This window comes from Columba livia, chromosome 5 (assembly GCF_036013475.1).
Source record: "Columba livia isolate bColLiv1 breed racing homer chromosome 5, bColLiv1.pat.W.v2, whole genome shotgun sequence".
NCBI lineage: Eukaryota > Metazoa > Chordata > Aves > Columbiformes > Columbidae > Columba > Columba livia.
The window spans coordinates 31423886-31441104 of NC_088606.1; the positions used below are offsets into that span (position 1 = coordinate 31423886).

At 37.5% G+C, this 17219-nt stretch overlaps 1 long non-coding RNA gene across 3 annotated transcripts in view; it reads right to left on the reverse strand.

The window, feature by feature from the left end:
- LOC110358666 (uncharacterized) overlaps window positions 1-17143 on the reverse strand; it is a 66147-nt gene extending 49004 nt beyond the window's left edge. Inside the window, exons 1-3 of one of the 3 annotated variants that reach the window (XR_010472928.1) lie at window positions 16967-17143; window positions 8436-8624; window positions 3480-7690 (exon numbers count right to left, since the gene is read on the reverse strand). This is a non-coding gene — a long non-coding RNA (uncharacterized LOC110358666). Of the gene's footprint in view, window positions 1-3479; window positions 7691-8435; window positions 8625-16966 lie in introns of those variants that run through there. The other 2 variants (XR_010472930.1, XR_010472929.1) reach the window with 2 other exon arrangements.
- Between the last annotated feature and the right edge of the window lie 76 nt (window positions 17144-17219).

Consider the following 17219-nt stretch of genomic DNA (forward strand, 5'->3'; position numbering starts at 1 on the left):
TCCCTTAGTTGGTCTCTCCTGGCTCTTCGTGACATATGCAGATATTGAAATAGCAGAGCCGAGCAGCTGTCCACCAAAACTATTATTCAGCTGCTGATAATGAAGAACCAGTGTCTTCAGGAAGGTGCAGCTAGCTTATAATAAGGCAATATCCATGAAGGAATCCTCTTGGAATCTTAGACAGTGATTGTTTTGGATCATGAAGCGAGATATTTTATATCATTTATCATTCTTCGTAGTATAATATAAATTCTTATTAAAAAAGAGCATATTGAAAATCTCTTTGAAATGCATTAAGTTCAAGTCCTTCTTCAGATTAGATCTTGACCCCATTCAATAGTGGGGCTGTACAGGCTCTATGAAACTTATGTCCTGCCTCATAAAAACACATGTTTCTGCTGTTACCTTGTTTGCTTTATTGGACAACAGTTATGACATCGGACAACAAAGACAGTCTATTGCTCTGTTGCATTCTGGCCTCTGTATTTGTTTCCAAACAAAAGGAAAAGAAGGGGGATATTATTGAAAATCTAGCCAAGCACCTGTTACCCCAGTCAGAGAACCACAGGAAGTCTAAGGGACTGCCCGGCCTCAGTCTTACTATACAACCTTGTGTGGAAAGCTTTGTTTAGCTGTTGCCCTGAAAATGTCTTTTAAACTTCTGACTGAAACTTTGTTAAGCTTTGTGGTACATGCTAAATGCTGGAGACAAAAACTGAATTTTGTAAAGTCTTTGTCGTTTTTCTGTAGTGTACACCCTTTATATTGTCAACCATGTTTATTTACTTGTAGTTTTTTAAGCTAGCTATTTAATATATTAAAATTATTTCATTTTGGGTGACCCATGAAGTGTAATTGTCCACACAGGTGATGTCTTGTCCCCTGTGACACACCAAAGGATGATATCTTGATCTATTGTAGACCTGATGCAATACTTGCAAGGTGCCGGAAGGATGACAGTGATTTCAGTTGCAAAAGAGCAGTCTAGAAGCACAAGTTGATTTGATGACTTCACACTAGCAGTCTTTAAATTTAATTTCCTCTTTCATCAGCCTGCTATTCAATGATCCTATTGAACCAAGAACTCCTGGTAGTTTAAGCACCCCATAAAATCTCCTTATCAATATACTCTAGCCATGCTAAAGATATCACTATGCCTTCTTGGAGAAAATTAAGATTGTTTTGTCTGCAAACACTTTTATCCAGACATCATGTACTCCTGTCATAAACATTTCATAACTAAATAATAACATTTGATTTTGTGAAGTATGAATTTAAGATTAAGTGTTTATGTCAGGCATAGCACTGATAAGTTGTACTAGTTTCCTGACTATTTTATTTCTACCAGAAAATGGATTTAGAACAAAAAAATGCAGTGCCTTCATGTAAAATTTATTTTTTCCTTAACATTTCAAGTCACATAATACTGTTCAGTGTTATTCTCCAAAGGCATTTTTCTCACTTATGAAGTTACCAGTATTTTCTTCTACAATGTATATCCCTACTCCAGTTTTGATGATAATCATACTCCTGCATGCTGGAACTAGCTTCCAACTTTATGCCTCACTACCTGCCTGAGGTGGACTGTTATCACACGCAAAACTTATGTTTCGTCTTGCATGTTTTACCCAGATAATCTTGTACAAAAAATTTGACCTGTGCAAATCATACACGCATTCAATGAAAATATTCCTTCTAGGAATTAATTTCAGTATCATGTATGTATGGAATTTTGATAGGTATTAAAAATAAATACTCAGTTGAATAACAAAATATTTAAATTGCTCTGATACACTAGAAACAAAATTGTTGCTGTATTATTAAAAATGAGAAATAATTGCTTATGACTTACATAATTTCCCTGTCCTAAGCTCTTGGCACATAACCAATTACATTCACAAATTACTATACTATATTTTTAACGAAATAATTCCAGAAATGCTGATATTCATCCCTATTAAAAACTCTGGTCAATTAAACTGTTACTATTCTTAAGAGTCAACAAGTTCCATGATTATAGGACTGTGGAGAGAGGGAAAGAACATCATAGTTAATGTCCTCCCAGTGAGATTGCCTTGTAAATGAGCTTAGAAATCTTACTATTCTGAATAGTTGTGCTCCCTTGTTCCTGCAGGGACAAGGTTCTGATTAAAGTGCTAATCTTTGAGGAAATAGGTCATCTGAAGGATTCAGAGATCTAAGGCATGGATAGTCATCCAGACCAAACATTCAAACTGAGTCCAGGAGAAAAATTAAAGCAAGTGTGATGTCTGGATCCCATCAAATCCATTGTGCATTTGACAGAACACTTCTGAATGTTATTCTATGGTTTCTCCAAAACAATAGCAATTTCTCAGAATTGTTTCCCCATGTAGTAAATTAGCCTGCCTGAGACTTATGTTGATTATTTATTATATTAAAATTGTTACTATAATATACATATGCTGTAATATTATACTATATTGTTATGTATTACATGTTATAAACATTGTCATAAATATAGTTTTTATTATTGTGTTATTTAATCTTGTTCGGATCTAGGCTATTCATATAGTTTATTTTTTTTAGCCTCCTAAAAGGAAAGCATTGATTCTAGGTTAGTTAGTCAGGTCTCCTTGAGGTATGGAGAGAACCTTGCATCCATAGAGATTTCACCTGTCATGTAGCTCTCTTCTAGGCATCTTTAGAAGGCGACTAATTCAGTCCTATTTACCTCCAGTGGCAGTAGGGTCAGTGCAAACAATCAGCTTTGTCTAAAAACCTAGCTTTTAGATGGCTCAAATTATATGTCATTATTTCTTTCCCAATTTGAAATGCAGATTTTTCTTCTCCTCCCCTTGTAGTACTTACTTTTGTAAGTATATAATGTAAGATTAAGAATGAGGTTGCTTTGTTTGAAATATTTGACAGTACTAATATCAAAGGTTTGTTGTTTTTTAAAGAAATATCACTAATTATCATCGATGTGCCTGTAAAGAAGAGCTGCATTTTCAACAGAGAAAAGGCAGAAAAGTTACTATGCTGGAAACAATACATTAATTTGTGTTGTTATTAACACTTGTACATAGAGGCCCACACCAACTGCAGGGAGCCACCCTGAACCTATATGAAAGCATAATAGTGTTGTAGAGTTTAGACATTTGTCTTTTAAGTGTATATACTTATCATTAGAATGGTTTCTTAACTAAGAAGTTTCTTGCCACTAGAGGGCTCGGAATTGCTGTGTGATTTTATGCATGAATGCATGTATAAACATACATATACATACATTCATACACACACAATGTATAATATGTGTACTTCATATGACTGTGCTTTATTCATGTGTACACAGGTATAAACACACATTTATGCACATACATATATACAAAATTCTATTTTAACAAATGAAGTATTATTCTTTTCTTTTGAAGGCTTTGAACATCTAAATGTAATTCAAATCTTTAAAGATATTTAATACAACTTTGCAATTCACCATGTAAAGCTGAAATGTTTCTTTAATTTCACAAAATAATTGCAAGTTTTAACTTTGTTCTCAGATGGTCAGATTTACACAAAATGTTCATTTAATCAAATTAAATAGTGAAAACAATGACAATAAAATACAGTTCAAACTTCCATAACCAATGCCTGCTTTCAATTTATGTTTTATTAGGATATGTAGATAACACCAAATAACATGGGCATAATTCTTTTTTTCATAAATGACTTTCCACAGAGTGTAATGTATGTTGCAGAATCTGTCACACTAAGCATTTTTGTTGGATTATATGACATATTCTACTGGGAAATCTCAGAGGCTCTAAATAAATAAAATGTTCCTGGAAAGCTACCTGTTTTCTTTTGTTAATGTGACAATCATAATAAAGAGAGAAATGGCTTTCAACCATTTTTAAGTAATGCATAATCTTTGGAGGAAGTGCAACCCAGTTCCTCCACAGTATGATGATGTCATAATAATTTACCCATGCAGTCCAAAAGATACTTAACTTAATATATTCAGTCAGACTTGACATATACAAAAGTTTGAGGTATCAATATTTTCTAAATGTCAGCAAAGTTGTATTCATCTAGGTATAAGAAATCTGGCCAAGAAACCAATATTTCAACAATGAAGTTTCAGATTATGATGATTAACAATAATGTATGTTGTTGTAGAAATAGGAACACAGAAACCAAAATGTTTTGCAGCCATCTATTGCTGTACATAATACTCAATTTTGAATAGAGTTTCTTTGGAATTTTTTCCAGTACATAAAACTGTGCAAAACCACAAGAAAACAGAAGATACTCTTTTTACATCACTTCAGGGGCTTGATTGTTTGCAAAAACTTGTGTTGAATATGATCATGTATATGAATAAAGACTACTTGAATGAGCATTTGCATAACTGAACCAAATTGTTCAGACATTGAAACAGAATAGTATATTTGAATTTGCCTGTACTACTGTGACTATATTATCCTTAGTACAGCTAGAAACTAACAACTGAACAGAGATTTAACATATTCATTTTCTGTTATCATCATCTTATGTGTATTTCACCTTCATAAAATGGTAAATTCTTCAAAAGTATAATAGAATAATTGGGGGGGAGGAATTTAGACTAAATAGTTAAGTAGGCTGGAAATACAATTCTATCACCATGTACACTTAGCTAAACTTTAAAAGTAGTACTGCTTATTATAGTTCTACTTCTGTTAAGACATTTCCTTTAAAATGAAAAATATATGCAACTAAGCCAAGATATTTTTGCTTTAAGAATTTTGACTCTTGTATGTTTTGCTTTAAAAATTTAGTTTTACTGATTGTGCATTGTTAGATTAGAACTATAATGTTCTTATAAAACATTATAATCTTTTGTATACCTTTTCTTATGTGTAATGCATTCTTAATTTACCAGTCTGTAATTCAAACTTGAAAAACAACCTGGAACATTGTTATGACAAATATTAAAAGTGGGTTTGTTGCTGATAGAGAGGGTTGGCTGGCATATTCATCACATCATATTTGGTTCCAGGAGTAAATCATCCTGAAATCAATAAAGTAGACTGGAATGTATGAAACTAGTTTTACTAGACTAAAATTGTAAGTTTTATAAATTTAAAACACATTTCCATAACTGGAAGATCCGTTTCCCTAACCACAGCATAATTCAGCCAACAAAATTACACAAGGAGCATGTTTCTAGCCAGATGGATTTAGCTGTTCCATCACAATCCTAAGGAAAAACATCCTCGTCATATCATGTCACTGTACAAATTAGTTCTAGTGATTTCACCTTTACATTCTTATCCTCAATATAAGAAGAACAACAAGCTATTAGAGAGTGTCCAGAGGAGAGCGACCAAGAGGGTGAAGGGTCTCAAAGGCAAGACTTAGAAGGAGTGATTTAGGTCACTTAGTTTGTTGAGCCTGGAGAAGAGAAGGCTGTGGGGTGATATTATGACACTCTACAGCTTTCTCAAGGGTGGCAGCAGAGATGGAGGTGCTGATCTCCTCTCTCTGGTGACCAGAGATAGGATGCGAGGAAATGGAATGAAGCTGTGTCAGAGGAAGTTCAGATTGGACATTAGGAAAAGGTTCTACACTGAGAGTGTTTTGTCACTGGAAGAAGGTCCACCGTGGTCACTGTACCAAGAGTTCAAGGAGCATCTGGACAATGCTCTTAGTCACATGGTTTACTTTTAGGTAGTCCTGCAAAGAGGAGGGAGTTGGACTTGATGATCCTTATGGGTCCCTTCCAGCTCCAGATATTCTATGATTCTGTTTCTGTAATCCTCCTACGAGAATTTGCCACTCTTGAAAGAGATAAGACTTAACTGACCACATTAGTTACATCTGAAATTTGCTTGATAGTTGATACATCATCACTACCTTACATTTCAGCATTCCTTATAGAAGAAAAACAAATCTGAGTTAATATTTATTAATAACAACCACAACATGAAAATAGCAGTGATTTTCACAGATACTACAAGATTTGTACTGGGTACAAGGAACAGCAAATATGAAATTTCTTATAAGAGTGAGGATCAGAACTCTTAACAAAATAGGTGATTTTTTGCCACTTCCAAATGAAGGAAGAAATTATTTTATATTGCCAATGTTTAACACTGCTTTTTTGCAGTAGTTATGCTAGTTCAGTGTATTTTGCAATTAACTCTTGCAACTTTTCAGCTCCAGGGACTACAGCTGAATAGGTTGTAATTAGTTTTATCTATAGGCCTATATCAGTGCGTAGAGAAATCTCTAGAAATAGATCTTAGAGTAATACATATTTTGATGCATAAAATGGAAAAAATGAAGAAATATTACACTGCCTTGATGACAAGTTTCAAAGTCTGTTTGAATATTTATTGTTCTTTCAATACATGTGTATATGTTAGGGATTTTCTCTTCTTTATAATCAATCAGCAAAAAACTAAACCATGCTGTGCTATATCCTTGTATTTGCTTTATCCAATTTATGGGAACTTTGTTTCTATGGCTATTGAATTTCAAAAGAATTGAATATGTCTCATTGTGAAAATAAATGCTGTCTAACTCATTAAATCCACATGAGGTGAGGGCTGGAGCTCTTCTGTTATGGAGAGAGGCTGAGAGTTGGGTTTGGTCAGCCTGGAGAAGAGAAGGCTCCAGGGAGACCTTAAAGCAGCCTTCCAGTACCTAAAGTGGACTTAAAAGAAAGCTGGAGAGGGACTTCTTACAAGAGCATGTAGTGATAGGACAAGGGGTAACAGCTTTAAACTGAAAGAGGGTAGATTTAGATTAGATATAAGGAAGAAATTCTTCACCACAAAGGTGATGAGGCACTGGAACAGGTTTCCTAGAGAAGCTGTGGATGTCTGTGCTGCTTTTGGTTGGGATAGAGTTAATTTTCTTCGTAGTAGCTGATATGGGGCTGTGTTTTGGATTTGTGCTGAAAACAGTGTTGATAATACAGAGATGTTTTAATTACTGCTGAGCAGTGCTTACACAGAGACAAGGCCTCTTCTGTTTCTCACACCACCCCACCAGCAAGTAGGCTGGGGGTGTACTATAAAGTTGGGAGGAGACACAGCTAGGACTGCTGATCCCAACTGACCAAAGGGATATTCCATTCCACATGACACCATGCTCAGCATATAAGGAGGAAGAAGAAGGAAGTGGTGGAGTTTTGGAGTTATGGTGTTTATATTCCCAAGTAACCGTTATATGTGATGAAGTCCTGCTGTCCTGGAGATGGCTGAACACCTGCCTGCCCATGGGAAATACTGAATGAATTCCTTGTTTTGCTTTGCTTGTGTGTGTAGCTTTAGCTTTACACATTACACTGCCTTTATCTCAACCCAGCAGCTTTCTCACTTATACCCTACCAATTCTACCCCCCCATCACACTGGCGAGGTACAAGTGAGTGGCAGTGTAGTGCTTAGTTGCCTGCTGGGGTTAAACTAGGACAATGCCCCATCCTTAGGAGTGTTCAAGGCCAGGCTGGATGGGGCTTTGAGTATCTTGGTCCAGTAGAAGGTGTCCTTGCCCATGGCAGCGGGTCTCGAACTAGATGATCTTTAAGGTCTCTTCCAACACAAATCATTCCACGATTCTATGATTCTAAAATAGTCAGCCTTCATATCATCTCTCTTTGTCCAGTGGAGAAAGTTCTCATTGTTGGTGCCTTTGCTTAAGTAGAGCTCCTTAAAGTGGTTTCTTTCAGATATTAATCCAATTTGATAGAAACAAAGATGGAAGAGGCAAAGGTAGAAGAGATGGAATTTTAGTTTCGGTACACTATTTTTCATTAGTGCAACAACAAGCTTTCAGGTAGAATGGGATGTGATAGTTTTAATGATTTTTTTTTTTTAATTGGACTATATTTGTTTTTTAATCTCTACATAATATCTACATAACAATATAACCTTGTAAGTTAATGGCAGTCATATATTAATTCTGCATCTGTCACATAAGCCTTACAAAATATGAAATTTTCTTCTATTTTCTATATTACAAGTACATTACAGATATGAGCGTTGCCAAAGTCTTTCTGTTATAAACATGCCCAGTGACCGTTGCTACTCTATGCTTCTCCTCATTCATCAATGTGTTCCATAGTATCACTGACATGACACCCTATTGAGTTACGAAATGCCAGGCATTAACCAAACTTAACTGGCCAAACTGGCAAATATAAGCTATCAGACTGAACATAGATCTTTATAAAATTAATTTTTTAAAAAGCACATTCAAGATGGGATTTAAGGGATTAAACCCCTTTTTTTATAATCACAATAAAAGATTAGAGTTAATTTCCATTTTAAATACTTACTAACAGGCACACCAAGTAGAGTAAACATGTAGGACAAGATCCCAGGGCTCAGGATTACAGGGATCTAACAGCAGTCAATCCAAAGCAATGACAGCATGCAACAGAGGCAGGAGGTCCACTTATAAATACCTTTGTTGTGAGCCATAATGAATCTGTAAGCATTGTTGCTAATGGGCACAATGATCCTGTTCCTGTTTTTCTATGATTTGTATTTTTTTGTCGGTATTCGTGTCACTTGCGATGACTTGGTTCTACAGTAATCTTATTTTTTCTGTTTCAACATATGATTTTTTCTGTTCCAGAGCAAACAGCTTAAACCTCAAAATGAAAATAAGAACAACAAGAATACAAATATTTAGAAGTTTTGAAACAGGAGTCTTCCTACCTGACTAAAATATAACAAACAAAATACTCCATGGGAAATTTACAAGAAACATCATCAGGCTTTTTCATATCCATATAACATGTGACTTTCTGTAAGGTCATACTTGTATCTGTTTATTATAAACATAAACAATGGCTATGTAAAGATTTTTCACCTTAACTTGTGATTTTTAATTATCCGAAAATATTTATTTAGTTTTCACTTTCGTAACTGTCAAATTTTAAATTATACACCAGCTGTTTGTTTATATATAATTTATTAGGAACAATTAATTATATATTCCTAAATATTCTTTATGTATATTCCTAATGCATATCCCTAAATATTTCTTTGCAAAATTCATTAAAATTTCCAATCACTAGAATATGAAAAGGATATCTCTTGTTGCATGGATGCTTTGCAGCTTATGCTGATATATTTTAGATAGCTTCCTTCATCTCTCCACTTTTTCCTAAAAGTATTTTGCATTGAATGACTTAAAGCCCTTTGAAGTCAATAGAACTGCTCTTATCCAGTAGGTTCATGGACTTCCATCAGATGGGTTTAAAAAAAAAAAGTTTCTAAACCTATGTATGCAAAACATTTTAAAAAATTTTAAGTTTACTGAAAAAAATATTAAATGTCCACATATTCAGAAAGGTGTTCAGAGGTGAAGCAGAGAGATTCACGTTGGCTTACTGTATGCTTGTATGAGATTTGGTGGTCTAAATATGCAATATTGAAGCAATGCAGCTCTCTCCTTTTGAACTGAAAACAAATGAAGCATTAATTCAGCAAGCTAAACATATGCTTTATTTTGAGCATATGAGCCGCTCCATGCATTTTGGTTGAATTTAGAGTTATGCACCCACTTAAAAATGTACATAGCAACTTCGTGATACAAGTCTTAGTGAAATATAAATCAAAATCAGTTTTATTTTGGAACTAGCATTAAAATACAAAAGTGATCCTACGTCTTATAAGCAATTAAAGTTAAAATAGTCTCATATTTTGGTACCTTGTCATGCCTCTAGTGCTGTTTTCACTGAAACAAAATAACAAGATGAATAAATCTGCAAAATAATTAATAATCTGCCACCATCATTTCCTTCTGGTTCAAAATGGTAACTAAATAATTCAGACAGACTTGTACTACAGATGAGCCATCTGTTTTAACCTCACTGCACTAAGGAATACACTTTGTCTCAAATAAGCAGCATTATGTCTAATTCCCAACCATTTTCTGGGGCCAGATAGCCTTTGTGTGCAGCTGACACACAAATACATGTTTTTGTGGCAAGCTCTGAGGATAGGTGCCAAATCATTCTGGTCAATTTATCCTGACAGTAAGTTTAATATGTTTACCCTCCCCCAGCAGGAGACTTTCCAGTTCAGGGGTATTTTGTAGTAACTGATTTCAAGCAGGTAGAAACATAACGCACTGGAATCATTAATTTTTGTTGTTGAAGTAAAATAATTTATTCAAGAACAAACTCTAAGGCATTTGCTAAACTCTATGGAAGAACCAGCTGAAGTTTGCAGTGTAACTGCAGTGTAACGATTGTCTAAAATCTCGTTGTGTTGAAAACTAATTTGTAAACTATTGGCATATGCATTTTTCCACAGTAAACCTTTAAAAGTATTTTCAAAGATCTCTACATCTCTGCTCAGAACTATTACTATTGCAATAATATTAGAGGTATGACTTTTATTACCTTTCTGTTGGAAAAATACCCCAAAGCATTGTAATAGCATTATAACTGTAAAAAAATACTTTTGCTGGAATAGCTTATTATTTGGAAAAGTGACTACAAATTAAACTGGAAAAACATGGGTTTTGTTGGTATTTAACAGTAGGAGTTACTAGTATAATTTTACTAGGATATATTTATCTCTATGATCTCAAGTAGCATACATTTTGGTAGTGAGCAAAATGAGCAGAGTAACTCAAATTTTGCTACATTATTTAATACAAATCATGATTAGCACAGAAAAATCAGTACCTTTGTCTTCATTGCCTCATTTCTGGTTTTCCTTTGTTTCCTGTGCAACATGTTTACTCCACTCCTTTCCATTCCTTTTCCAGCAAGATTTCTGATCTTCTTCACTAAAGTAATTCTCATTTGTCATTGGAATTCTAGCAAACTTCCAGGCCTCAAAAGTTCTGAATATGGTCCTATATTGTAAGACTACATTTAAAAGTATGACCTATTTTTACCAGTTTTAATTTATGAGAATAACCAAGACTGTATTAGACGCTTTGAGGGAAGGACTGAGATCTAGCAGAGAGGTCCTTGTGGCCATTTAGGGTGTGCTGCATTGTGTCAGGTCTATTGGTTCACAGGAAGGGGATCAGGCTTGACAACAGATTCAAAGAAACTGATTTTGCTGTTAATGTCTCTTCTTTCATATTTCATCCATCCTAAAGTGCCAAAATTTAAAACAAGTAAGATGGTGGTGGGTGGGCAAAATGAGACAAAAAATGATACTGCTAGAGCAATTACAATAACAGAGAATGGGAACAGGTATGCTGACTTCCTGAAAAATACCCTGTTTGCCACCCTGTTAGAGGAATACATCCTGAAGCATCCAGAGTGATAGCTGGCTGAATTCATTTTGTAGGAGATGCTTCACCGACATTCTTTTGTGAGACAGTGTTAAGAGGTACACAATCAGTAACATGATAAACTGTCAGAAGTTACACAAGGTGATCCTGCTATTTCTCACATCCTATGTTATATCACTGTTTCATGAAATGGAATTCCTCCTATTTTGTATCAGTTTCAACCCCTGAATTATCTATTTTCCTATTTAAATTAAAAAAAAAAAAAAAAGACACCACAAACCACCCCAAACCACCAAAACCCCAGAAAACCCAGAAACTACTACTATTAATTGAAGACAATTGAAATCAAGTCTTCATTTTCTTTCATTCTGGGAAATAAAAGGTCTTTAAATTGCTGTACAGAAAGATCACCATGGAGACGCCTTTTGGGGATGTCTAGCCGCTGGAGTGTCATGGATCCTGATCCATGTAGTCAATTCCTTGGGAGGGATGAATAATAATATCGTCCTGAGGCTACTTTGTTTTACATACTGAGAACTGGACAGGTCCTCAGGTAACCCCAAGATATAAAGAACATAAGAACAGCTTATAAATCTGATCTACATATTCAGGAAAGAAGAACTGGGAAAGACTCAGTTCTGTATTTCTGAAGAAAAGTCAAAAAAAGCCTTTTCAAATTTTGATGAATATTGTGGGAACAGGAGGAGGCAGGTAATCCCTCTGCCAAGACAGCAGAAATGTACACTGATTTCCTACACACACTCTCTACTTCCATCACGAGAAAGAGAGTTTTGGCCAATATATTCCTGTTATCACAAACAGTATGCTCAAGCTATTTCAAATTTTAAGTAATAATCCTCAATTTACTGGAAAAAGAAAGCTACCACACAGTAATAGTCTACAATATGCTTTTAGCATTTGTCCAGGATCTTTTCTGTGAAGAGTGAAACTACAATCACTTGGCTTTTAGTTTGGCAATGCATATAACATATGTGAAGATAACAAAAGCAATGTAAATATGGGAAAATACATATCTTCATCAGTGATCTGGATGAGGGTATTGAGTGCATCCTCAGAAAGTTTGCAGGCAACACCATGTTGTGTGGGAGTGTTGACCTGCTCAAGGATGGGAAGGGTCTACAGAGGGATCTGGACAAGCTGAATCGTTGGGCTGAGGCCAACAGCATGAGGTTCAACAAGGCCAAGTGCCAGGTCCTGCACTTGGGTCACAACAACCCCACGCAAGGCTGCAGGCTTGGGGAAGAGTGGCTGGAAAGCTGCCTGGTGGAAAAGGACCTGAGGGTGTTGGTCAACAGTGGCTGAACATGGGTCAGCAGTGTGCCCAAGTGGCCAAAAAGGTCAACAGCATCCTGGCTTTTATCAGGAATAGTGTTATCAGCAGACTAGGGAAGTGATCGTCCAACTGGTGAGGCCCCAACTTGAATACTGTGTTCAGTTTTGGGCCCCTCACTATGACAAAGGCTTTGAGGTGCTGGAGTGAGTTCAGAGAAGGGCAACGAAGGTGGTGAAGGGTCTGGAGCACAAGTCTTATGAGGAGTGGCTGAGGGAACTAGGGCTGTTTAGCCTGGAGAAAAGGAGGCTGAGGGGAGACTATAGTGCTCTCTCCAACTACCTGAAAGGAGGTTGCAGCATGGAGAGTGTTGCTCTCTTCTCCCAAGTCACAAGTGATAGGATGAGAGGAAATGGCCTCAAGTTGTGCCAGGGGAGGTTTAGATTGGATATTAGGAAAAATTTCTTCACAGAAAGGGTTGTCAGGCACTTGAACTGGCTGCCCAAGAAAGTGGTGGAGTCACCATTCCTGGAGGTCTTTAAAAGACGTATAGATGAGGTTCTTAGGGACATGGTTTAGGGGCAGACTTAGATTAATGGTTGGACTCAATGAAGTTGAGGGTAATGGTTCTATGATTCTAAGCTACTTTCCGCCTAAGATGTGTTTAGCTTATTTTTCTAAATCTTGGGTTTGATTTTCCTAAGATTAAGATTGCTGCAATCATGGAGAAGTTCCACCGAAACTTAATTTTTTTTACTGGTGAACAACTTCTACAGTATTTAAACAAGCATCAGTTGAATAATTCAATCAATAGTAAAATTTTGATAGATTATTGGAGGAAAAAACTTTCATAAACAGGAGGAAGTTAAAGATTTGAAAGAGACTTCTGAGTTCATCACTAACTATAGTTTTAGTGGAACCAAAGTTTACCAGAAATCACAGCAGTTGTTCAGTAATGAAAAACTACCAATAGTAGCAGCATCACAAAGACTACTTCTGTTGTCTTTTACCTAGCCAGAATGTATAAGAGGTATTGGTTTTCATCTAATGATTATTTAACTCTGTCCTGTTTCCCATAAGGGGAAAAGCAAACTGTTCATTCTCCTAGTCAGAGAAATATCCATCATCTCTACAGGAAACAGGGGGTTGAGTATGTTTCCACAAAGTGGACTTTATCAGATTAGCTGATGTTTACTAAAATTTTATCTCAGTTATTCTGTAGATTTCTATTTGTTAAAATACATACTTAGTTGCTTCGTTTTATGCCTCTTCCCAATCCTTTTCATTTCTAACCACAGCTCTAATGTCTGTGGGAGAGATTAGTTTGAATGCTACCATCCACACCTCCACCAGCTAAAACCGTATTTAGAAATAAGGCTGGCAAATTGAATCTGTATTCCATGATATCACTGAACTAACTCTTACTGAAGTGATAGAATACATTAGCTGGTAGGACATGCCTGAAAGAAACAGGAAGGGAATCTAGATCCCACAACTTGAACCACCTCTGGTTAGACATACCAGTCTAGAGTTGACTGAAAAAGGAAAGGTGAGCAACAGGTTACAGATTTGGAAAAAGAGGAAAATTCTGCTGATACAGACTTTTTATTTTTCCATTGGTCCTTTCTCCATAGAATACAAGACAGAGTGGGAATGGGACAGTACTATAGGTCTCCACAACTATTCTCCCTTGTGCTTCAGTCCATGAACAATGCAGAAGGCTGATATCCTGCAGGGCAATGTCCCAAGTTGCTTGCATTTTGGTAAAACCTATTTCATTGCCCCCCACCCATGACAAAAACACAGCTTGCTTTAAACTCCCCGTGACCTCTACCACTAGAGGGCTGCACTTTATGTGATATGGCCCCCTAGAGCTCAATTATCACTGTTCTAAGCAGTGAAATAAGTAAAAATGAACATATACTGAAACATATATTTTATTAATATGAAGACAATAGTTGCTGAAATGTTTATTATATGCAGCTATTTTCTTAGTTAAGTAGAACTGCTACTAAAAAACTAGCTGAGAGACCAGTTATACAGTTTTAGCTAAATTCTTCAAAGATGGGCCTGCCTGTTAAACTATAAAAAACCTACTTATAGGTACCAGAGAAGTTGAAAAAGCTTGTCTTAATGGGACTGGGAGGCAACATATTGGGAAATTATTAAACAAAAGGCATTCTGTAGAGACAAGGGGATGCACTTGTGAAACAGCTGTTGGTAAAGAAACAGAATAATGCAGGACAGACATCTGCTGAGTCTGAGGAAATTAGGTTTCAGGATTACCCCTTTTTCCTCTAAGCTTATGGAAGCTAGATACACAGACAACATACACGCTGCTTATCATGTAAAACCTATTTTTTATTCTACATTCCTGTTGTTAGTTAGTTAGTAACAATACTTTTGTTTAAAGAATGCAATCAAGTATATGTCTTATAAGCTAATTGGAGCTCCCAAAGGGAAGACTTGCAGGTGCTGAATCAAATCAGATCTGCCACATAATTAAAATTGGTGCGGGGGGCACTGTAAAACAGATGTGGTCTTAAAACAAGAGAACTGTTTGATTCAGTGTTACCACAGATGAATGCTACACATTCAGTGAGATAAAGGGAGCAATGGTATTATTTATGCAGTTCCACTGTGGAAATTGACTCACGATGGCTTCACTCGAACATTGTCTTTTTTTTTTTCTTCAAAATTTTCTATAAGTCATTTGCTTAGTTTACAAATAAAGAGGCCAGTTAGGACTGATGACCCTGCAAACTAGACCTGAGATTTCAAAGTCATGCTGTACTCTTTCTGGCTCAAATACTAATTAAAATTTTTCATCTGGAACTTAGTAAAAAAAGTGGAAGAGCTAGAACCAGTAGCCAGCTTGCTGTACCATAATTGTGTCAGCAACTGCCAAGGTAACAGAAGCCTAAAATTTTATTTCAGTCAGTAAACTAAGCAATTATGAGTCAGAGTAGCTTAGATACAAAGGGTATACGATGAGTAAGAAAGTTCCATTTTTATACAATAAATTTTCTGATTAGAAATGCTATAAAATTGTTACTGATTTTGCTGCATCTATTTCATTTGCCTGTGGGGAAGTTAGATATCATATTCCTGGGACACAATTCCCAAAAAAGTCATTGAAGTTTCCTATGTACAGTGCTGGATCAAGTTCTTAATTTGTGAATGCTTTCAGACCAGAGCCTGTTTAGATGTTGAAGTATCTACGTTTTAATAACCTATAGTGCATTACATATCTGGCTTATAATTTATACGTAGAGGTGATGTGCTGTATCATATATTATACATGAAATCTGTATTTTAAGTACTAAAAATTGTTTGGGGCAGTATTAATGGTAAGTGATTACTAAAACTAAGACTGAGTCTCCCAGGGAGCTCAGACTGGAAATTGGATTTCATCCACAAAAAGCCAGGTTTTAAGCTTGCATAGTAAGAAGAATCAAGTCAGCAGCCATTCTGCACACATACATATCAATACAAATTTAGAACGGATCATGGTCTAATGCAATAAACCCATTTCTAAATTTTGTACAGAACTGATGCTCTAGTACTGACCACTACCATTACAGTTATATTGGTTTGAGAAATTCTTTCAAATGCAATGAGTCAATTAAATAGGAAGGAGCCGAGTAAAAATGCTTTTATAGTACGCAGACAATCCCCCCGAGCCCTCCCACCCCCACCGCCTTGCACCATACAATGTTCTAATCTTCAACCTGAAATTTGTAAGCAGAAATAACGTTCGTGGCAGTGAAGCATCTTTGAATTTTCTACGAAATATTTGCACAAGAAATGTCGCTCTATGTCGCACAGCCCGGCTATCACAGTGTAAAAGTAATATCTTTATTATTTTCCCTACAAGCCTCCGCGATGCAGCCTGGCACGTTCGAAGCTCCCGACGCGGAGCGGCAGCGCTGCCCCTCCGCCCGCCACCGGCGCCGGCCGGGAAGAAAAGTCCGTGCACACCGCGCTGGGGTGGTGCAGGCAGCATCAGTGAGGACATATCCCCGCTAACCCACCGCCTCCTCCGGCAATCACAGCCATCCTCCCACGCAGCTGCGGGCCTATGAGGCGCAGCGTGTAACCCAGGTGACGCCGCATCACGGCGGGGACCCTCCCGGGGCGGGAGCCAGCCCCCACGCACGCCCTCCCCCCCGCCGTCACCGCCTCCCACCCCCCGCCGCAGAGGTTAAACCACCTTCGCCTCCCCGCCAACGGCTCAGCCACTCGCGGCCCGTGATTGGCCATACGTTGCAATCCCAACTCCGCTCTCTTTTGTTCCGATTGGCCGGATCTCCCGCCCGTCTTCGCAGAAAGCCCCGCCCTTCTTTTTTTATCCCGACTTTTCCCCATCCCCCCTGCTTGTCCGTCGTCGTACCCCCCCGCCCCCCCCTTCTGTACTGACACCCTCCCACGGCTCTAACCTCGCTTGTCTTTTGGATTTCTGCGGTGTAGCCGAAGGTGGCGGCCCTCAGCCCACAGCTGGTCGGCCGCTCGTGCGCCTGGCGGCGGTGGTTGCTAGTGGTGGTGCTGGGGCCAGAGCGGAGCGGCCCCCCATGGGCAGAACCCCCTTCTCCACCCCCGTGCACACGAGCCTGTCAGTGAGGGAGGGCAGGAGAGCCCGAGGGCGGCGGGCAGCCCAGCCGCAGCGCCAGGCGCGGCCGAGGGCAGGCAGGG